Below are 23,185 nucleotides of genomic sequence, written 5' to 3'. Positions count from 1 at the left end.
AGCAGACGACGGATCTCAGATCTGAAGCATTAACTCCCATCGGATATTTCTCCTGGGTGGAGGGAAAGCACGGAATTGCATGGGTAGAATTCCCTCTGGGATCCCGTCCACCCTGAACTTGCAGCAATTTCATGCTGGGGTGGGCAGTACCTCGGACAGGGAGCCAGCGCTTTCTCCAATTGAGGCCCTTAAGTGGGCAATTAGTTGCTATTTAAGGGCTGTCCCACCCCAGCCTCAATTTTTAGGATGACAACACATGGGGGGGAATTGTGGAAATTAAAGTGGTTGGATCTCAGGTGGGAAGTGGGTCCCTTCTGACTGGGAGCTCCCTCCCCAGAAGGTTTGATGACCTCCCTCTCCTGCTGACCTATCTACCAAGACCCCGATCTTCCCCCTTGTGAGCCTATCCGCAGGCTTCCCCTCTCCTCCCCATCCCAGAATCCCTGCAACTTAACTTGTTCCCAGGGCTTAATAAAAGCAAAATAATGCGGATGCTGCAAATATGAGACAAAAACAGAAAATGCTCGAAACATTCAACAGGTCCGGCAGAGAGAGAGAGAGAGAGATAGTGGGCGGGATTCTCCAACCCCCTGGGAGGTAGGAGAATCGCCCGGGGCCGGCGTCAATCCCGCCCCCGCTGTGTCCCGAATTCTCCGCCCCCCGAGATTCGGCGGGGGCGGGAATCACGCCGCGCCGGTCGGCGGGCCCCCCGCACCGGTCGACGGGCCCCCCGTGGCGATTCTCTGGCCCGCGATGGGCTGAAGTCCCGCCGCTCACAGGCCTCTCCCGCCGGCGTGGATTAACCCACCTACCTGACCGGGATTGGCGGCGCGAGCGGGCTCCGGGGTCCTGGGGGGGGGGGACGCGGGTCGATCTGACCCCAGGGGGTGCCCCCACGGTGGCCTGGCCCGCAATCGGGCTCACCGATTGGCGGGGGGGCCTGTGCCATGGGGGCACTTTTTCTTCCGCCTTCGCCATGGTCTTCACCAAGTTTGCCCATTTGACCCCCTCTCCTGCGCATGCGCCGGTATGATGTCAGCAGCCACTGATGCTCCGGCGCATGCGCAAACTTACGCCGGCCAGCGAACTCCTTTTGGCCCCGGCTGGCGTGGTGCCAAAGGCCGTTCATGCCAGCCGGTGGAGCGGGAACCACTCCGGCGCGGGCTTAGCCCCTCAATGTGAGGGCTTGGCCCCTAAAGGTGCGGATCTCCGCACCTTTGGAGCGGCCCGACGCCGGAGTGGTTCATGCCACTCCGACACGCCGGGACTCCCCGCTCTGCCGGGTAAGGGTGAATCCCGGCCAGTGTTAATGTTTCACATCTTTATGACTCTTTTTCACTTGAAATGTCAACTCTTTTTCTCCCTCCACAGATGGTACCAGACCTGCTGCGATTTTCCATAATTTTCTGTTTTTATCCTGGAGCGCAGTGTCTGGGAGCTCCCTGCTGTACCTTTTCCATCACTGCAGGGCTGTGCCTCGAGGCACTGGAGAGCTGCTGACCAATCTGAGGTAGGACTTCCTCCTGAATGAAAGATGGAAGTCCCACCTTATACCAATCAACACTAACAAGCAAAAATAGGGTTCATGGAAATGTGGTCCCCACCCATTCTTCAGAGCTCTCAGCAACCTAAAAATTTAGGCAATGAAAACTCATTTCAGAAACAATGTTTCAGTGGGGTGGGGAGGCAGGAGATGCCACAGATGCATCTGTCCATGACATTATTGGTAGAAGTGACCACCGCACAATCCTTGTGGAGACAAAGTCCCATCATCACAGTGGGGATGCACTCCATCATGTTGTTTGGCACTACAACTATGCTAACTGGGATAGATTTCAAAAAGACACAGCAACTCAAGACTAGGCATCCATGAGGTGCTGTGGGCCATCATCAGAAACAGAATTGTACTCTACCACAACCTTTACCTCCTGGGCTGGCATTCCACCCCTCCACCATAGGATCAACCTTAATTCAGTGAAGAGTCCATGAGGGTATGCCCGGAGCTGCATCAGGTATACCTAAAACTGAGATGTCAACCTGGTGAGGCTTTAACACTGAACAGCGTGCATGCCAAGCAGCGAAAGTAGCAAGTAAAAGTCTGAGCTAAACGATTCCACAACCAACGGATTTGATCTGAGTTCTACAGTCCTGCACGTTCAGTTATGAATGATGGTGGGCAATTAAACAACTCACTGGGGGAGGAGGTTCCATAAATATCCCCATCCTCTTTGATGGCGAACGTAGCAGATCAGTGCAAAAAACAAGGCTGAAGCATTTGCATCAATCTTCAGCCAGCACTGCTTTGTTGATGATTAATATCGATCGGCTTCCTCTGGAGAGCATCAGCATCACAGATGCTAGTCTTCGGCCAATTTGATTCATCCAGCATGAGATCAATGTGCAGCTGAAGACACTGGATACCGCAATGGCTATGGGCCCTGACAATATTAGAGCAACAGTACTGAAGACTTGTTCCCCAGAACTAGCTGTGCCCCTAGCCAAGCTGTTCCAGTACAGCTACAACACTGGCATCTACACGGCAATGTGGAAAATTGCCCAGGTATGTCCAGTTCACAAACAGCAGGACAATCCACCTTGCCCAATTCCCACCCCATCTGTCTACTCTTGATCATCAGTTAAGTGATATAAAGTGTCATCAACATTATTATCAAATGATACTTGGTTTGCAATAACTTGCTCACTGATGCTCACTTCCGCCAAGGCAACTCAGTTCTTGACCTCGTTACAGGCTTAGTTCAAACCTGAAAATAAGAGCTGAACTCCAAAGGTAAGGTGAGAGTGACTGCCTCTGACATCAAGTTGCATTTGAGTGTGTTTGGCATCAGAATCCTAGCCAACTGGAGTCAATGGGGATCGGGGGGAAACTCTCTACTGGTTGCAGTCATACCTTTCACAAAGGAAGATAGTTGCGGTTCTCGGAGATCCTCGGACATCACTACAAGAGTTTCTCAGGGTAGTGTTCTTGGCCGAACCACCTTCAGCTGCTCCATTAATGGCCTTCTCTATTATTTTTATTTCATTTTATTTGGTAAATTTAGAGTACCCAATTCATTTTTTCCAATTAAGGGGCAATTTAGCGTGGCCAATCCACCTAGCCTGCACATCTTGGAGTTGTGGGGGCGAGATCCATGCAAACATGGGAAGAATGTGCAAACTCCATACGGACAGTGACCCAGAGCCGGAATCGATCCTGGGACCTCGGCGCCATGAGGCAGCAGGGCTAATCTACTGTGCCACCGTGCTGCCTTTCCTTCTCTCTATTAAGATCACAGGTGGGGATGTTCACTCACAATGTTTAGCACCACTTGCAACTCCTGAGATACTGAAGCAGTCCATGTCCACTTACAGCAAGACCCAGACAACATTCAGATGGTAAGTAATATTTGAGACACACGAGTGCCAGGCTATGACCATTTATAACAAGAGATAATTCAGCCAACTCCGCTTGACATTCAATGGCATTATCATTGCTGAATCACCCACTATCAACATCCTAGAGGTTATCATTGACCAGAAACTGAACTGGACTAGCCATATAAATACTGTGGGCAGCACAGCAGGTCAGAAGTTAGGAGTCCCGTGGTGAGTATCTTCCCCAGACTCCCCAAAGCCTGTCCACCAGCTACAAAGCACAAGTCGGAAGTGTCATGGAATGCTCCCCACTTGCCTGGATGAGTGCAGCTCCATCAAGACTCAAGGTGTTTGACACCATCAAGGACCAAGAAACCTGCTTGATTGACACCCATTCCATCACCTTAAAGATTCCCTCCCTCCACCATTGGCATGCAGTGGCAGCAGTGTGTAGCATTTATTCTACAAGATGCATTGCAAAAACTCACCAAGACTATTTTGACAGCACCTTCCTAACTTATGACCTCTACCACCTAGAAGGATAAGGGCAGCAGATGGATGGGAACGCCACCACCTGCAAGTACCCTTCCAAGCCGCACACCAGCTTGATTTGGAAATATATCGCTGTTCCTTCACTGTTGCCGAGTCAAAATCCGAGAACGATCTAGCAGCAATGTGGATGTGGCTACTCCTCATGCACTGCAGCACTTCAAGAGGATGGCCCAACAACACCTTCTGAAGTACAATTAGGGATGGGCAATGAATGCTGGCCTTGCCAGTCTAGCCCACATCCCGTTAAAAAATAAGAAAACAGATTTGCTAATTCTGAGACAGTCTGCTCCAGTGAAAGAAAGACCTTTGTAGCACTATGGCAATGACTAATAAATAATTTATTTTGCTTGTATTGTGACTCAGAGAATCGTTGCTTTGGAAAACTCACGATAGGATATTTGTGAAAGAGTCCACTAGTCTTTCCTTACGTGAGTTGTTTTTCTCGGACACATGATTCTGACGCCATTACTCAAATCAGAATGCAGCAGCTGAAGAGCATATTTCGAACGATGATGAATAAATTTCCAGTCGTGGAATTCAAAAATAGATTCAACAAAGACTCAATTTCAAGACTAAAATCCCCCTTGAAGCTGCGCGGTTGAATTGACTTTCCGTGACACGAATTCTATATTGAGCATACTGAACCCTAAACAAATGTTTCAATCATTTTGAAAGAGGCAAATGAGAGCATGGGAAAACCTTTGTGGTAGCATCGTGATTATGTTATTGGACTAATCGTCCAGAAAGCTGGACTAATAATCACGAGACATGAGTTCAAATCCCACCACAGCAGTTTGTGAATTTGTATCCAGTTAATGAAATAGATCACAGTAAAATGCTAGTCTCAGTGATACCCATAACGCTATCAGATTGTCATAAAAATCACAACTTGTCCATTAATGACCTTTAGGAAGGAAACTTAGGGCTAGATTTTGCTGTCCAGAGGTGAGATGGAGAAATAAATAGGCCGCCAAGCAACATGGACAGAGGTTTTATTAAAATTAATTTATGGGATGTGGGCGTCGTTGGTTAGGCCAGCATTTATTACCCATCCTTAGTTGCCCTTCAGAAGGTGGTGGTGAGTTGCCTTCTTTTTTAAAAATAAATTTAGAGGACCCAATTCATTTTTTCCAATTAAGGGACAATTAGTGTGGCCAATCCACCTACCCTGCACATCTTTGGGTTGTGGGGGTGAAACCCATGCAAACACATTGAGAATGTGCAAACTCCACACGGACAGTGACCCAGAGCTGGGATCGAACCTGGGACCTCGGCGCCGTGCGGCAGCAGTGCTAACCCACTGCACCACCGTGCTGCCCGTGAATTGCCTTCTTGAACCACTGCAGTCTCCGAGGTGTAGGTACACCCACAGTGCTGTTAGGGAGGAAGTTCCAGGATGTTGCCCCAGCGACAGTGAAGGAATGACGATATATTTCCAAGTCAGGATGGTTAGTGACTTGGAGAGGAACCTCCAGGTGGTGGGGTTCCCATGTATCTGCTGCTCTTAACCTTCTAGATGGAAGTGGTCGTGCGTTTGGAAGATGCTGCCTGAGGAACCTTGGCGAGTTCCTGCAGTGCATCTTGTAGATGGTACATGCCACTGCTCATCGGTGGTAGAGGGATTGAACCTTTGTGGAAGGGCTGCTTTGTCCTAGAGACTGTATATATCTAATTGTCAGAAAGTGAAAATTCAAAAATCAAAGAACATAGGTCAGATATTAACTTGAAGTGAGCAGCAAGCTTGGGGCCTGTGAGTCCTCAACGTTTATTCCTGGCCCCAAGAGGTCTTTTGGCTTCAGGTCCACATGGGCAAGGAAATCTTTGACATTAACACCATCTTCCTTCCTCTGCTGATGTATCTAGACTCATTCAGGTTGAATACCATTTGGAAGAAGCAGTGAGTGTGGTAAGGACAAGGAATGTACTCTGGATCAGGGACGTCAATGTACTTCACCAAGAGAGTCTCACTAGCACCATCCATGGCAGCACGGTAGCATGGTGGTTAGCATAAATGCTTCACAGCTCCAGGGTCCCAGGTTCGATTCCCGGCTGGGTCACTGTCTGTGCGGAGTCTGCACGTCCTCCCCGTGTGTGCGTGGGTTTCCTCCGGGTGCTCCGGTTTCCTCCCACAGTCCAAAGATGTGCGGATTAGGTGGATTGGCTATGCTAAATTTCCCGTAGTGTCCTAAAAAGTAAGGTTAAGGGGGGGTTGTTGGGTTACGGGTATAGGGTGGATACGTGGGTTTGAGTGGGGTGATCATTGCTCGGCACAACATCGAGGGCCGAAGGGCCTGTTCTGTGCTGTACTGTTCTATGTTCTATGGCCGAGTGCTGAAGAACATAATTGTCAGACAGGGTTTGTGGCAAGGAATGAATGAACCAATAAAAATCAGCTTGATCTCATCTTCAACAATCTGCCTGTCAGAGCTGCCTCTGTCGATGACAGTATTGTTAGGAGTGACAATTGCAAAGTCGTTTTGGAGACAAAGCTCATCTTCACATTGAATGCACCTTCCATTTTGTTGTGTGGCATTATGACCATACTATTTGGGATAGAATCAGATCAAGCAGTTCATGGCATCCATGAGGCACTGAGTGTCATCAGCAGCAGCAGAAATGTATTCAACCACAATCTGTAACTTCATATTCCTGGTGTATTCCTCACTCTGCATTACCATCAAGCACAAAATTAACCCTGGTTAAGTGAAGAAAGTAGAAGAGCAAGCCAGGAGCAGAACCAGGAATTCCTAAAAATGTGGTGACAACCTGATAGAGCCAACCCATTACTAAGCCAGTCCTGTGCCACTACACTGTTGACTTTGCTTTCTAGATAACACTGACAGTGGGCTGGATTCTCCGGTCCCCTAACCGCGTGTTTCTCGGCAGACGTGCCGTTTGCTGGAGGCAGGATTCTCAAATCCCACTGCTTGTCAATGGGATTTCCCATTAAAGCCACCCTACGCTGCCGGGAAACCCACGGGTCGGGGTGTGCTGCCGGCAGGAAAAGTTAATTGCAATGGCCGGAGAAATCTTGTCAATGTCACCAATGTTACACTCATGTCAGATTCCAATATTTTCATGAAATTATTTTTTTGTCCAGATTTCCTGTTAAAAATGAGCTGGGCTATCTTGGAACAAATCTTTGCTTTTATCCTTTTAAGTGGCCATTAATTCTGTCCCAGCTTGACTGCTGGCAACATCCAGCAATCAGAGGCCCATGTTGCCCGTGATTTCTATTCACACAGCGGGCTGGAATTTAGCAGCCCTTTGGGATGGGCTGGGAGACAATTAGTCAGGATGGGGGTTGCAAAATAGTGAGGGAAGATGAGCAGGTGAGGTGCCTGTCATCCTCCCGCAGCTGTGCCATATTACCAGAGGTGGGGAAGATTTGAGGATGGCCCTCCTAACCAGAGGTTAATTGAGCCAAGGCATGTGGCGCAGAGGTTAGCACTGGGACTGTGGTGCTGAGTACCTGGGTTCGAATCCAGGCCCCGGGTCACTGTCCGTGTGGAGTTTGCGCATTCTCCCCATGTCTGCGTGGGTTTCACCCCCACAGCCCAAAGACGTGCAGGTTAGGTGGATTGGCCACGCTAAATTGCCCCTTCGGACAATAAAAAAAATAATTGGGTACTCTAAATGTTTTTTTTAAATTGAGCCACTTAAGTAGCCAGCTGAGGGCCACTCCCACCTCCATCGACATTTTACCAGCAGCGGGTGGGCCCTCCGCTGCATGGGAAGACCAGCCAGTGAACTCTGGCAACCTCCTTGTGGGCTCAGGAGGGCTCTTCTATTGGGACATACTTTGGCCCATGGAGGTTCCCCGACAGCAATGGCTGCCCTGTGGTGAATCCCACTGCCTGCCCCACCCTCTTACAGGTCTCAGGGCTGCCAGATCTCACTTACCCGCTTGGGAGGGCAGCCTGCTATATCATCTCTTCTACTCGCAGTTTCAGCAGTGGTCAAAGCTCCCGGTGATGCTGCTTCGTTGCCAGGTCTCCAATTAGTGAGCAGCTCCTGGGAACAGGTGCCCATCTTTTAAAGTAAACAGATTTCATAGAATTTACAGTGCAGAAGGGGGCCACTCAGCCCATCGAGTCTGCACCGGCTCTTGGAAAGAGCACCCTACCCGAGGTCAACATCCTACCCTCATAACCCAGTAACCCCACCCAACAGTAAGGGCAATTTTGGACACTAAGGGCAATTTATCATGGCCAATCCACCTAACCTGCACATCTTTGGACTGTGGGAGGAAACCGGAGCACCCGGAGGAAACCCACGCACACACGGGGAGGACGTGCAGACTCTGCACAGACAGTGACCCAAGCCGGAATCGAACCTGGGACCCTGGAGCTGTGAAGCAATTGTGCTATCCACAATGCTACCGTGCTGCCCCACGGTTGAAGTGAGGGAGGATCCCAGTTTGTTGCAGGATGGTTGGGAAGTGCAGCCGGCGCTCTCACAAATGGCCAAAGCAGGGCTGCCCCTAGTCCCTGCACCCCACAGGTTTTCAGGCTCATCGTTGAGGCCTCACGCACTGATAAAATTCTGGCCAAAGTAACACCTAAAAGCAGCGCCGACTGGTGAAACTGCCATGGGAACACACAGAGTAGAAGCGGGGTAGGCCACTCGGCCCCTTGAGCCTGCTTTGCCATTCAATAAGATTATGGCTGATCCGATTGTAACATCAATCCCACATTCATGCCAAACCCCGATAACCTTTCACCCATTTGCTTCTCAAGAATCTATCTACTTCTGCGTTCAAAATATTCAAAGACTCTGCTTCCGCCGCCTCTGGAGGAAGAGAGTTGCAAAGTCTCATGACCCTCTGAGAGAACAATATTCTCCACATCTCGCACGAGAGGAAACAATCTTTCCACATCCACATTGGGAAATGTCCTGACTCTATGGGCAGCACGGTAGCACAAGTAGATAGCACTGTGGCTTCACAGCGCCAGGGTCCCAGGGTCAATTCCCCATTGGGTCACTGTCTGTGCAGAGTCTGCACGTTCTCCCCGTGTCTGCGTGGGTTTCTACCGGGTGCTCTGATTTCTTCCCACAGTCCAAAAACATGCGGGTTAGATGGATTGGCCATGGTAAATTGCCCTTAGTGACCACAAAGGTTAGGAGGGGTTATTGGGTTACAAGGATAGGGTGGAAGTGGGGGCTTAAATGGGTCGGTGCAGACTCGATGGGTCGAATGGCCTCCTTCTGCACTGTATGTTATATGTTCTATGTTCATGTTCAATGTTCTATGCACCAGGCCCTAAGGTAATTGTTAAAAAAAGAGAGGTGACATGAGGAAAAGTATTTTTTGCAGTAAATTGTTGTGATCTGGAATGGTCAAATTCCTGAAATGGTTAAAGCAGATTCAGTAGGAAGTTTCAAAAGAAAATTGGATAATTTATTGAATGGAAAAAGTATAGTACCATGGGGAAAGATTACAGGCACGCAACTAATTGGTTACCCTTTTTAAGAGCCATTATTGGCCCACTGGGCCAATGGTGTCCTTCTGTGCCGTATTATTCTAAGATTGAAATCACAGCGTGTAAAGCGACAAAGTGGCAAGATGGATGCTAAGGAAATCTAACTGTTTTTGGTTGAAGTGAGGGTGGATCCCAGTTTACACATTGCAATAGCATCGTACTCAGCAAATTGTTGCTGGCAACTCAGCTAAAAGCAACATTGGTGGCCAACCTTCATCCTATCGATTATCATCAACATTTACAGATACTGTTGCTTCTCTATGCTCGTCAATCTCACTTTGCTACAGCAGGAGAGGGTTGGAGCTTGTGAGGGTTCTACTCTACTAAGGTGTAGCTTTGGTGGTTCAGTGGTAGAATTCTTGCCTGCCACGCGGGAGGCCCGGGTTCGATTCCCGGCCAATGCAAAGCTGGCTGGTGTTTAATTGTTGGGCAGCACGGTAGCATTGTGGATAGCACAATCGCTTCACAGGTCCAGGGTCCCAGGTTCGATTCTGGCTTGGGTCACTGTCTGTGCGGAGTCTGCACATCCTCCCCGTGTGTGCGTGGGTTTCATCCGCGTGCTCCGGTTTCCTCCCACAGTCCAAAGATGTGCAAGTTAGGTGGATTGGACATGATAAATTGCCCTTAGTGTTCAAAATTGCCCTTAGTGTTGGGTGGGGTTACTGGGTTATGGGGATAGGGTGGAGGTGTTAAGCTTGGGTAGGGTGCTCTTTCCAGGAGCCGGTGCAGACTCGATGGGTCGAATGGCCTACTTCTGCACTATGAATTCTATGGTCTATGATCTACTCAGAACATTTGGTTCAATGCTTTTCCCGAGTGACTATAAAGGTGAAAAAATAGAAATTATGCTTCATGTTAAGCGTGCTCTTAAAAAGAAAGATTGCTTTGTCCCTGATTTTAACTGGGGTGGGGATTATGTGGTAGAGTGGGGGGAGGGGTAAAGTGGTGGGGTGAAGGGATGAGTATGATAAATTATCCTGATCATATCTCCTGTGCCCCTTCTGCAATCTCCATGTCCCGTTGTCCACCAGTAACTGATGGGATACGGTAGGTAAGGCCAGAATGTTGGCTAGCAGCACACCACAGGTACGGTCGAAGGAAGGGCATCTGGCACGACGGTAATATGTTGGGAGCTCTTTTGGGGAGGGCCACACCATCTTGCACCTCGTGACTGAATGAGGAAGGTAAAGTAATGTTTATGATAAGCCTGTTTGGGCTACTTTATGACCTCCTTCTGCCCTTGAACTTTATGTGATGGGAAATCCACACAGGCTCACTCATTCAGTGGTTAATCTAGCAGATGGTCCCAAATACATCCACAGAGCCGTATCTGAATATTTAAAGAGAGATCTTGATGATTTCCACCTGCTGGTATGAACAGGTTCAAATGGAAGTCTGCGAGAAGAGAGCAGGCCGCCAGTCAGTCAGCAAGTCTCTGAGGTGATTTTAATTAAGAAGATTTTAATTGCCTTGCAGACAGGGTTAAAATCACCTGTTTGAGTTCCAATTAATGTTGTTTAATGAAAGGATCCAAGATGGCATTACCTTAGGCTGAATTTGTCCTCCTTATTAATATTCAGAAGAAAGAAGTTATGATTGAATTTATTAAACAACCCTTTGTTGGAATTGCATGCCTAACATTCTGTTTTCGGTTAATTAATTTATTATTTCCATTTTATGCCTGGAAAGTTGCAGATTTGGTGATGCTTTGTTGTAAGACACTGTACATTTTTCTGTTGTTAATAAGGAAAATATAGAAATCCAAACTTCTCTTGAAGTGAGCTAAGACATGTTTTGTGTTATACTGAGGAATATGAGACAGCCAGAAATGTAATTCTAAAGCACGTGCCGAAGCAAAAATATGTCAAAGTGCATCCTTTTTTAATTGTCACTTTTAAACTTTTGAGTTTTACTTTCTAGAGCATTGTAATTATTCATTGATGGCATGTGGCCGTTTATAATCTTATAATCTTTATTGTCACAAGTAGCTTACATTAACACTGCAATGAAGTTGCTATGAAAATCCCCTAGTTACTTCATTCTGGTGCCTGTTCAGGTACACTGAAGGAGAATTCAGAATGTCCAATTCACCTAATAAGCACAACTTTCGGGACTTGTGGGAGGAAACCGGAGCACCCACAGGAAACCCGCGCAGACACAGGGAGAACGTGCAGACTCCGCTCAGACAGTGACCCAAGCCGAGAATCGGACCTGGGACCCTGGCCCTGTGAAGCAACAGTACTAACCACTGTGCTACCATGCCACCCACCCATGGCAAGACCAGCATTTGTTGTGCACCCCGAATTGCCCTTGAACTGAGTGTCTGGCTAGGCCATTTCAGAGGGCTGTGAGTCTGTAGTCACATGGAGGCTAGACCTGGTAAGAATGGAAGCTTTCCTTCCCTAAAGAACATTAGCAAACCAGCAATAATCGATGGTAGTTGTCACAAATACCATAACTTAGACCAGCTTTATATTCCAGACTTATTCATTGAATTTAACTTCCACCAGCTGCCATCTGAATCCATGTCCCCAGAGCGTTGCCATGGGCCTCCAGATTATTAGTCAAGTGACATTACCACTACGTCAACATGACATTGTTGGGTGATATGCCATCAATGAACACACGACGAGTAGTGAACGTAACTGAGGCTTTAATAAACTAAACAGAAAGCCTCCTGGCCTTGGATCCCGAACTGAGGCAGCGGCGGAGACCAGCCACCTTTATACCGGGCCCGAGGGGAGGCGGAGCCAGCAGGCAGTGGGTTACCACATTACATATAATACAGTGGCAGTTTACCACAATACACATTATATACTACAGTGGTTCGGAGCCAGCAGGGACAAGCCCAGGCATGTAACAATACAACAGTACAATACAGTGGTTTACCACATTGGGTAAGGGTAGGAAAGGAAGGTAAATGGAGTTGAGGTATGGATCAGCCATCATCTGAATGTCTGAATGGCCTATTGTCTTTCCAGTGTTAGGTGCAGACATTTCTGCTGTGCCTCTATAGGCTGGTTTGCCCACACTTACTATGGAAATGACCCTATTCCTGCAATTTGGATTGAGGTGAACAGTGTGAAGTTGTCAAGCAGTGAAGCCACACCCCTTCATTTCCAGCAGTCAAATAGGGACCCAGCAATTTCCACCCTCAGTAGTTTAACATCAGTGCAAAGCAGTTTGGATCTCGCATAATTCTTACTCTTGTGTAACATAAATGCAGTGTTCAGACCTGACTTGACTCTGGAGAAAAACAAGATGGAGCGAAAGTCATTGTTCTTAGTAACGTCCTGCCTCTAGGAGTGGTATGTAATGACCCCCGGAGATTAGTCCAGAGTCTCTTAAGTTGCAACGTAAGGGCCTGGCATACCTGGAATTCTACAAGCAGCGGGCAGGAAATTTGCCATCTGGAAAGACAACCATGCAGACCCTGCAGCCTAGTGGGTGGTAGGGGTATCCTTCAACTTCAGACTGAGGGACCCAGAATCGCAAAGTATGGCAGGTATGCGAAATAATCCCCTACCATTGCAGTCAAACCCCTTCAACTCTCCTCCCCCACCATTCCACTGTCCTCCACCTCAACCTCCACTCCCCTCCCCACCACTCCTCTCCCCCTACATTTTCCCTCCAGTCTCTTCCCCCTCTCCTGCCCTTCCCCCTTCCTTCGGTTGCTCCTCCCCTCACCTCCCCTTTCCGACCCTTCCACTCTCAGATCCCTCCCCATCCCTCTCCTTCCCACTCCCTGCCCTATATATCCACTCCGCTCTCCCTCCCCTCTGCCTCCCCTCTCTCTCCTCTCCCTCCCCATCTCCTCTTTCCTCCCTCCCCTCCACTCCTCCTTCTGTTCCTCCCCTGTAATCTCCCCTCCTCTCTTCCTCCCCTTCCCTCTCCTCAACTCCCCTCTTCTCCCCTCTCCCTCCTGCCCTGTCCCCTTCCCTCTCCCTCACTTCTCCCACCTCACCTCCCCATTACCCTTCACCCTCACCTCCAGTCTTGCCTCTCATCCCCCTCCACTCTCGCCTACCCTCTCCCTACGCACCTTTTCCTTCTCTCTCTCTCTCTCCCCCTCCTCTTACCCTCTCCTCCCCTCCTCTCTCCCTCACCCCTCCCCTCCCCCATCCTCTCTCCCTCTCCCTCACCTCCCCTCCCGTCTGTTTTACCTTATAAAATGTAATCCTCTGTTTAATTGTGTGCACTCTCCTGTGAGCACACTGCAGACATAAATACTGAGCACTGTCTGGAAGAGTAAATAATAATTGACATATTCATTACTTGGCTTGATTGGCGATATCATAGGAACAAGACAAGTGCAAGTAATTACTAATCAGAGACAAAAAACAATTCGGCGACAAGTAGATGTGAACTGTATTCCCCCTCAGGTTTCAACTCTGAACTGAACTCTGAATAGTCCTGCTTCTTTATCGCCCCTGTTTATGAGAAGCCTGACAGTTTTCTTATTATATTATTAAGGGCGGTCTTTGCTGGGAACAGTAACAAATTGAAGTTTTCAGTTCGCTACACTTTCAATTAGCGGTTCGAATGTTGAGTCTCAACCATTTATTTTGACGCAACCATCTGTCACTGCTGAATGAAGACAGAAATGGACCATTCATTTATCAGTTCCACTTCTCTTCTCGAAAGTTCTGGCCAGGAATTTCCTCGAGGGTTCCAGCCAGAGCTTCAGCAGACGGTTGGCGTTAGCCCCAGATAAACTGCACAAACAGGGATTTCTGTGTTTTCCGCCTGGTTCCCATGGCCAAGAAGTAGAATAACTGAGAAGATTCATTGCCATCTTCATGACATGTCCACTTCTTCTGACAATGGAGTCTTCGACTTCATTCGTTTGAGGAACCTGCTGCTAATCTTGTGGAATCATTTATTTTGATGCAGAGCTATATTATAAAGCTCCTCTTCATTAATCCTTCATGCATACTGGTTGTCATTTTATCAGTGGGTGTCAGGATTAATGCAATTGGGAGCTACTGCACAGAAATATTCCAACAATTTTCCCACCACATTAACTAAGTAGAAAGGTCAGGGGGCTGTGTTTTCACTTTGATTTATTTTTGTGCTTTTATTAATCACAAAGAGTATAGTTGGATAGCAGATTCAAATGAGATTACTGGAAAACATTTTCTTCACTACCCCTTGTTTTCCGTTACTGGATGCTCCCCACTGTATAAGTGGATGAGTGGCACATTCCCTGCCCCCTCTGTGCTGCCCCTCTGTGCTCAGGCTGCCATTGCTGTGCAGGTGCAGCCCAGGGCGACTCTTACAGTTGGGTAACACAGATGGGGGGGCTTTTCCGCACAACCCACTTTGAAGGTGGCCCACCATTAGCCAGTGGCGGCATTTCTGATCCTGCCATTGTCAACGGTATTTCTCGTTGAATGCACCCCTCCCCATCATGAAACCTGCGGTGGGTGGGAAGACCCCACTGGTGTGAACGGCGGGAATCCATCAGCCAGAGTGTTTGTCATAACAGCATAAAGGCTCTCTCCTTCAAATCTATCAACCTATTGCTGGCCTGTCCTCCTATCTCCTTTTGTTTATCTGTTTATGTGACTCAATTTGTAAGATAACTCCCGTGTGGTGCCTTAGATAGTTTCACTATGTTAACACTGCTCTATAAATGCAAGCTATTGTTGTTCAGCCCAAACTATTTTTGATAGACATTTTTCCCTCTGTATTCGTGGCTTTGATATTAGACAATAAGAAGTATTACAACACCTGAGGAAGGAGCAGTGCTCCGAAAGCTAGTGATTCAAAACAAACCTGTTGGACTTTAACCTGGTGTTGTAAGACTTTTTACAGTCTAATATCAAAGCCATGAATTCAGAGGCACCACACAGGAGATTTTTCTTACGAATTGAGTCACATAAACAGATAAACAAAAAGAGATACGAGGACAGGCCAGCAATAGGTTGATAGATTTAAAGGAGAGTCTAAAGCCTTTGATGGGGTAGTCTCTCTTGTACCTTGTATGATGTTTGATATCAATGATGTGGAGATGTCAGCGTTGAACTGAGGTGAGCACAGTAAGAAGTCTTACAACACCTCAGGAAGGAGCAGTGCTCCGAAAGCTAGTGAATCAAAACAAACCTATTGGACTTTAACCTGGTGTTGTAAGACATCTTACTGTTCTCACCCCAGTCCAACGCTGACATCACGTCATTGATATTAGACATCATACAAGGTACAAGAGAGACCACCCATCAAAGACCCCTACTCCAACCACAGATCCCCCACTCCAATCACAGATTCCCCCACTCCAATCACAGCCTCCCCCACTCCAATCACAGCCCCCCACTCCAATCACAGCCCCCCCACTCCAATCACAGCCCCCCACTCCAATCACAGACCCCGCAATCCAAGCACAGGCCCCTCGACCCCCCCCCTACTCCAATCACAGCCCCCCCACTCCAATCACAGCCCCCCCACTCCAATCATAGATCCCCCTACTCCAATCACAGACCCCCCACTCCAATCACAGGCCACTCGACCCCCCCACTCCAATCACAGACCTCCCACTCCAATCACAACCCCCCACTCCAATCACAGCACTCCCACTCCAATCAGAGACATCCTAGTCCAATCACAGCCCCCCTCTCCAATCACAGACCCCCCTTTCCAATCACAGACCCCTCGACCTCCCGCACTCCAATCACAGACCTCCCATTCCAATCACAACTCCCCACTCCAATCACAGCCCTCCCACTCCAATCAGAGACATCCTAGTCCAATCACAGACCTCCCACTCCAATCACAACTCCCCACTCCAATCACAGGCCCCCCACCCCAATCAGAGACATCCTAGTCCAATCACAGACCCCCCTACTCCAATCACAGACCCCCACTCCAATCACAGACCCCTCGACCCCCCCACTCCAATCACAGATCCCTCGACCCCCCCCTCCAATCACAGATGCCCACTCCAATCACAGACCCCCACTCCAATCACAGCCCCCCCATTCCAATCACAGACCCCCACTCCAATCAGAGACATCCTAGTCCAATCACAGACTCCCTCTCCAATCACAGACCCCCCCCCCCCACTCCAATCACAGACCCCTCGACCCCCCCCCACTCCAATCACAGACTCCCCACTCCAATCACAGACCTCCCACTCCAATCACAGGCCCCTCGCCCCCCCCCCCCCCACTCCAATCACAGACCCCTCGCCCCCCCCACTCCAATCACAGGCCCCTTAACCCACCCCACTCCAATCACAGACCTCCCATTCCAATCGCAGGCCCCCCATTCCAATCACAGCCCCCCACTCCAATCACAGCCCCCCATTCCAATCACAGCCCCCCACTCCAATCACAGCCCTCCACTCCAATCACAGCCCCCCACTCCAATCACAGACCCCCCACTCCAAGCACAGGCCCCTCGACCCCCGCCACTCCAATCACAGACCTCCCACTCCAATCACAGCCCCCCACTCCAATCACAGACCCCCCACTCCAAGCACAGGCCCCTCGACCCCCGCCACTCCAATCACAGACCCCCCACTCCAATCACAGACCCCCCCACTCCAATCACAACTCCCCACTCCAATCACAGACCCCTTGACATCCCGCACTCCAATCACAGACCCCCCACTCCATTCACAACCTCCCACTCCAATCACAGCCCTCCCACTCCAATCAGAGACATCCTAGTCCAATCACAGACCCCCTCTCCAATCACAGACCCCCCCACTCCAATCACAGACCCCTCGACCCCCCGCACTCCAATCACAGACCTCCCACTCCAATCACAGCCCTCCCACTCCAATCAGAGACATCCTAGTCCAATCACAGACCCCCATACTCCAATCACAACCCCCCACACCAATCACAGACCCCTCGACCCCCCCCACTCCAATCACAGACCCCTCGACCCCCCCCCACGCCAATCACAGACGCCCTCTCCAATCACAACCCCCCACGCCAATCACAGACCCCCCACTCCAATCACAGACTCCCCACTCGAATCACAGGACCCCCACTCCAATCACAGGCCCCCCACTCCAATCAGAGACAACCTAGTCCAATCACAGACCCCCTCTCCAATCACCGACCCCTTGATCGCCCCCCCACTCAAATCACAGATTCCCCACTCCAATCACAGACCCCCCACTCCAAACACAGGACCCTCGACCACCCCACTCCAATCACAGACCCCCCCACTTCAACCACAGGCCCCCCACTCCAATCAGAGACGTCCTAGTCCAATCACAGGCCCCCTCCCAATCACAGACCCCCCCACTCCAATCACAGGCCCCTCGACCGCCCCCACTCCAATCACAGACCCCCCCACTTCAATCACAGGCCCCCCACTCCAATTAGAGACATCCTAGTCCAATCACAGACCCCCCTACTCCAATCACAGACCCCCCACTCCAATCACAGACCCCTTGACCCCCCCACTCCAATCACAGACCCCTCGACCCCCCACGCCAATCACAGACCCCCCACTCCAATCACAGACCCCCACTCCAATCACAGACCCCCCACTCCAATCACAGGCCCCCCACTCCAATCAGAGACAACCTTGTCCAATCACAGACCCCCTCTCCAATCGCAGACCCCCCCACTCCAATCACCGACTCCCCACTCCAATCACAGACCCCCCACTTCAATCACAGGCCCCTCGACCCCCCCCACTCCAATCACAGTCCCCCCCACTTCAATCACAGGCCCCCCACTCCAATCACAGACCCCCCCCACTTCAATCACAGGCCCCCCACTCCAATCACAGACCCCCACTCCAATCACAGGCCCCTCGACCCCCCCACTCCAGTCACAGACCCCCCCACTTCAATCACAGGCCCCCCACTCCAATCACAGACCCCCCACTCCAATCACAGGCCCCCCACTCCAATCACAGGTCCCCCACTCCAATCACAGGCCCCCCACTCCAATCAGAGTCATCCTAGTCCAATCACAGACCCCCTCTCTAATCACAGACCCCCCCACTCCAATTACAGACCCCTCTCTCCAATCACAGACCCCTCACTCCAATCACATATGCCCACTCCAATCACAGACCCCCCAACCCAATCACAGACACCTCAACCCCCCCCCCCCCACTCCAATCACAGACCTCCCACTCCAATCACATGCCCCCCAGTCCAATCAGGGACATCCTATCCAATCACAGACCCCCTCTCCAATCACAGGCCCTCTCTCCAATCACAGCCCCCCCTGTGATCATAGATGCCTCCCATAATCTCAGAAAAACCCACCTCCATCACCAATGTGCACTCCAAGCCCAATTTTCCCTCTCCTTCCTCCTCCTGTTGCCTTTTCTCCTCCATTCCCCAAACTCTCACTCCCTCCGTTCCCACATTTGGTGAGGACCTTCCTCAAATCTCCATGGCTACAGTCTCCATGCACTTGTTTTCCACCCCAGTGTTTGTCCATCCTATCTACTTTACAGCTAGTGGGTGTGGAACAGAGGGAAAGGATTACACCGAGGTCGATCTGTGCAGGTCCTCCACACCACAGGCTTTCCAGTTTTTATCTGTTGAACTGTGCTCCCCTCACCCCTCCCCGTAATTATCAGGGACTTATCTCTGCTTGTTGCTTCCTCACAGCACCAGACACAAAACCAATAATTCAATACTTGGGGATTGTTATGAATAAGAATGGCTTCTCCTAGCGATGAAGCCCCAAAGTGTTGAAACAAAATGTACCAAGATTATTAAATTTAATTTCTCACTTAATGATTCAAGTTAAAAGTAGGCCAAGTAGAAGAACAATGAAGCATACCATAAGTTAGCCTAGATAGTTGTTCCGCAGGTATTTAATCATACCATTTCAGTCCAGAGCAGCGTTTGTCTAAATCTCCTATTGAACTCCCAGAATAATTGTTCAAACACTTCATCATAATCAGATCAGATCTTGCCAAAAGATTTTGGCTTTAATTATGTTCAATTAAATATCCCCTACTGTAATTTACTACTTCAACTCATTGCTGATGGTTTGAACTGCAATTGTATCTTCCAAGTTCTTATGCCTCTCATTTGCCTGCACTGTTTGATCTTCCTCACTCCCATGTTGTGGTTTGTACTGAACAGTCACAGCACCAATACTAATAGAATCATGAGAGTTCTGTGCTGCACGGGAAATATAAAAAAAGTGCCGTGTGATTTGGAGGGTAGCTGAATTCCAATAGCTTCACTTTTCTGAACATGCAGAAATGGGCAGTGCATCACAAATCAGCTCCCCCTCTTCCCACATCGTAAAGCAGCCCCCATCCCTTGATTGCCTGGGTGCCGCCCTTCCCCCAAGTACAGTGGTGACACAACCAGCCCCCCCAGGGTCTCCCTAACTAGGGAACCCCCCCCCCCCCCCACAGGACCCCCCTTAATAGGGAGGCCAAACCCCAGGGACCCCCTCACAGAAGGAACCCCCCCACACAGACCCCCTAACTAGAGGGACCCCCCCCCCCCCCCACAGGGGCCCCCTGTCTAAAGGGACTCTCCAAAGACCCCCCCCCCCCCCACTGACCCCTACCCCCAGAAATGAGACCCCAGCCTGGACGCTAGAGAGCAGTCCAGACAGGGCCAGTGAAAGAAAATACAGCTGTAACACTTACCTGGAAACTCCACGTGTCCATTCATAGAAGGAGAACAGCTGTGACCTCTGTTTCAACCCATCAGATCCTGTAGCTGCAAGCTACTCATTCATCACTCATGGTGGGCTATGATTGACAGCTTCCACAAAACAGCTGCAGCCTTTATTAATTCATCTCCCTTCATGGATGAGTGACTCTTAAGTGCTGAAACCCAAATGTTTACAAACATCAACCATTTCAAGTGCATTGCAATCACTAAGTGCATTCCAATCACTCAAGCGTGTGATCCTCGCAGAGACACTAAGCTATCTGACTGGTAGGCTACTGTGCAGCTTGACCCACCTTCTGCTTTAAGATTCAGGTGGATGAGCTACATAGAACATAGAACAGTACAGCACAGAACAGGCCCTTCGGCCCTCGATGTTGTGCCGAGCAATGATCACCCTACTCAAACCCACGTATCCACCCTATACCCGTAACCCAACAACCCCCCCCCTAACCTTACTTTTAAGGACACTACGGGCAATTTATCATGGCCAATCTACCTAACCCGCACATCTTTGGACTGTGGGAGGAAACCGGAGCACCCGGAGGAAACCCACGCACACACGGGGAGGACGTGCAGACTCCACACAGACAGTGACCCAGCCGGGAATCGAACCTGGGATCCTGGAGCTGTGAAGCATTTATGCTAACCACCATGCTACCGTGCTACCCAATCTTTTCTTTTGTGGGCTTCTTAAGGGAAGGTCCTTTATGCCATGTGCAACTTGGATGCTGTTTTTCCTACATTGTAATCATGTAATTACCATCTGGATTTTCACTCCCGAGGCAGGTGTGCAAAGTCAGGAAATGTCCCTGATCATCATTGTACGAACTTCATGAAAGAGTGCCCTGAGTATTGGAATATTAATTCTGAATGGGGGGAGGCCGGGGGGGGGGGGGGGGGGGGGGGGGAGGTTTCATGCTGGGGTTTGGTCAGTTACTCTCAGAACAATTTGGCGAGTGCTGAGGCAGACCGATTGAAAGGTTGGCATGGTAGCACAAGTGGATAGCACTGTGGCTTCACAGCCCCAGGGTCCCAGATTCAATTCCCCGCTGAGTCACTGTCTGTGTGGAGTCTGCACGTTCTCCCTGTGTCTCACTGGGTTTCCTCCGGGTGTTCTGGGGTGGAATTCTCCGCAACGGCCGACGCCGTCGTGAAACCTGGAGTGACCCGCAATTCTCCGAGCGGCGTGTCGCAAAACACGACACGCCATTTTGGGGGGGTGGGAGAATCGCGGGGGGTGCCAGAGCGGCCCTCCCGGCCTGGAGAGCGGAGAATCGCGCCCCTGGTTTCCTCCCATAGTCCGAAGACGTGCAGGTTAGGTGGATTGGCCATGCTAAATTGCCCTTAGTGTCCAAAAAGGTTAGGTGAAGTTATTGGGTTGGGGATAGGCTGGAAGTGGGGGCTTAAGTGGGTCAGTGCAGACACGATGGGCCAAAAGTCCTCCTTTGCATGTTCTATGTTTGTCTCAGTGCTTTTGTGCTTTGTTCCAGCTGTGGTTGAATATTAGGTCCTCTAGCCCTCACCCCCCACATACTCCCATGTCACATCCATGCCAACCCAAGCCCCTACCCACCCCAATGGCCCCTCATATCCTTCATGCCAAATTAGACCCCTCTAGCCATCCCCATGCCCTCTCATCTTCCTTTCCAACCTATGCCTCCCACTCATCCCTACGATCCCTTATTGCCCATGCCAACTTAGTGTCACCACCCATTGCCCTTACATGCCATCTTTCCCAGTATCCACCATGGACAGACCTCAGCAGCCATCTTGAAATAAAATAAAGTTATAAGTACCTATTGCAGCCTTCACAATATAAAAATACACTTTGACAAAATCCAATTTAACACATATAAATACCCTCATGTTTTTAATCACTGATCAAAACAAACATTTGCATTTGAAGCTCATATCAAGGACAGCTATTTCCAAAATTACTTCTTGGGGCTTTCAATCAAACCATGAAATTACAGCACCCTCCAGTATGATAACGATAGGTTACAGAAGCATCCCACAGTCCGAATACTATAAAGATTACCCTGAGAATGATGCCAACAAACATTTATTGAATCTGTAGGCACTGTTTTTTTTATCGTACTCAGAGATATCTCTGGCCTATTTTTTAAACTTTAAAGGGCAGGGAATTTAAAGAACTTGATAGCTTGACAGTTCCACAAACCTTATCCATCTCTCACAACCATTCACATCTACTCTTGAAAATTGTAGGTCGCACATGCAGGAAATGGACCTTGCTCCAGTAAAAGTGTGATCTGTTTGAAGTCTGCACTAAGGGCACTTTCCTTGAAACTTATCTCCTTGATCATGTTTTTGGTCATCTGCCTAAATTTATCTCCTGATATAACTTAGTGTCAAACTTGGTCTGATAAAGCTTCCATGAAGCATCTTGGCACATTTTACTATGTTAAAGATTCTAGCATGTTATTTTTATGATACTAATTCTGATAGGGAAATAAGGAGATATTTCTTTGCTCAGAGCTTGTTTAGAATGTGAAAGTGGAATCGAAAAAGAGTACAGACAAAAAGCTGAGATAATTTTGCGTGAAAATTAGACAAGCACATGATGCAAAAAGAAATGGAAAGATATGGTGAAAGGTTGAGCTGAGGGTGATAGAAATGGACGAGTCTTGTGTGAAGTATAAATACCAACAGACTAGTTGGGTTGAATGGCCTTGATTTGTCCTGTATATTCAATGTAATTCGAATAATACTTCATAAAATAAGTGCATAAATGTATATTGTCCATTTCACCCCCATGTGGAATTGAATATAAAAGAGAACTATGCAGAATTCGTAGAAGATTTTGTAGGTCGCAATTGAATATAGCATGTATCATACAAATGTGAATTCTGAGTTAATATAACGAACAACAGAATCTATTAATTTATTTTTTGGACATCTGATAAGTAAGTTATTCACACCTATTGGTATCTGAATTAGCCACATGTGACTAGTAGAAAATATATTGAACAACACTGGATTGTAACATCACTGAAGCATAAGTGCCTAAAAATGAAGTATATAGATCATAGATCATAGAATTTACAGTGCAGAAGGAGGCCATTCGGCCCATCGAGTCTGCACCAGCTCTTGGAAAGAGCACCCTACCCAAGGTCAACACCTCCACCCTATCCCCATAACC

The 23,185-nt window shown here is 49.0% G+C and overlaps 1 protein-coding gene and 1 non-coding gene across 4 annotated transcripts in view; both read left to right on the top strand.

The window, feature by feature from the left end:
- The window catches only part of arhgap24 (Rho GTPase activating protein 24), a 1,044,996-nt gene that overhangs the window by 674,494 nt on the left and 347,317 nt on the right, over positions 1-23,185 (top strand). The window lies entirely within an intron of this gene.
- trnag-gcc lies at positions 9,741-9,811 on the top strand. The gene has a single exon. It is a non-coding gene; the product is annotated as a tRNA-Gly (tRNA).

Source organism: Scyliorhinus canicula, chromosome 3 (assembly GCF_902713615.1).
Source record: "Scyliorhinus canicula chromosome 3, sScyCan1.1, whole genome shotgun sequence".
Lineage (NCBI taxonomy): Eukaryota > Metazoa > Chordata > Chondrichthyes > Carcharhiniformes > Scyliorhinidae > Scyliorhinus > Scyliorhinus canicula.
Note: the sequence above shows the minus strand (reverse complement) of the source record. Positions and strands in the feature narration are given on the sequence as shown.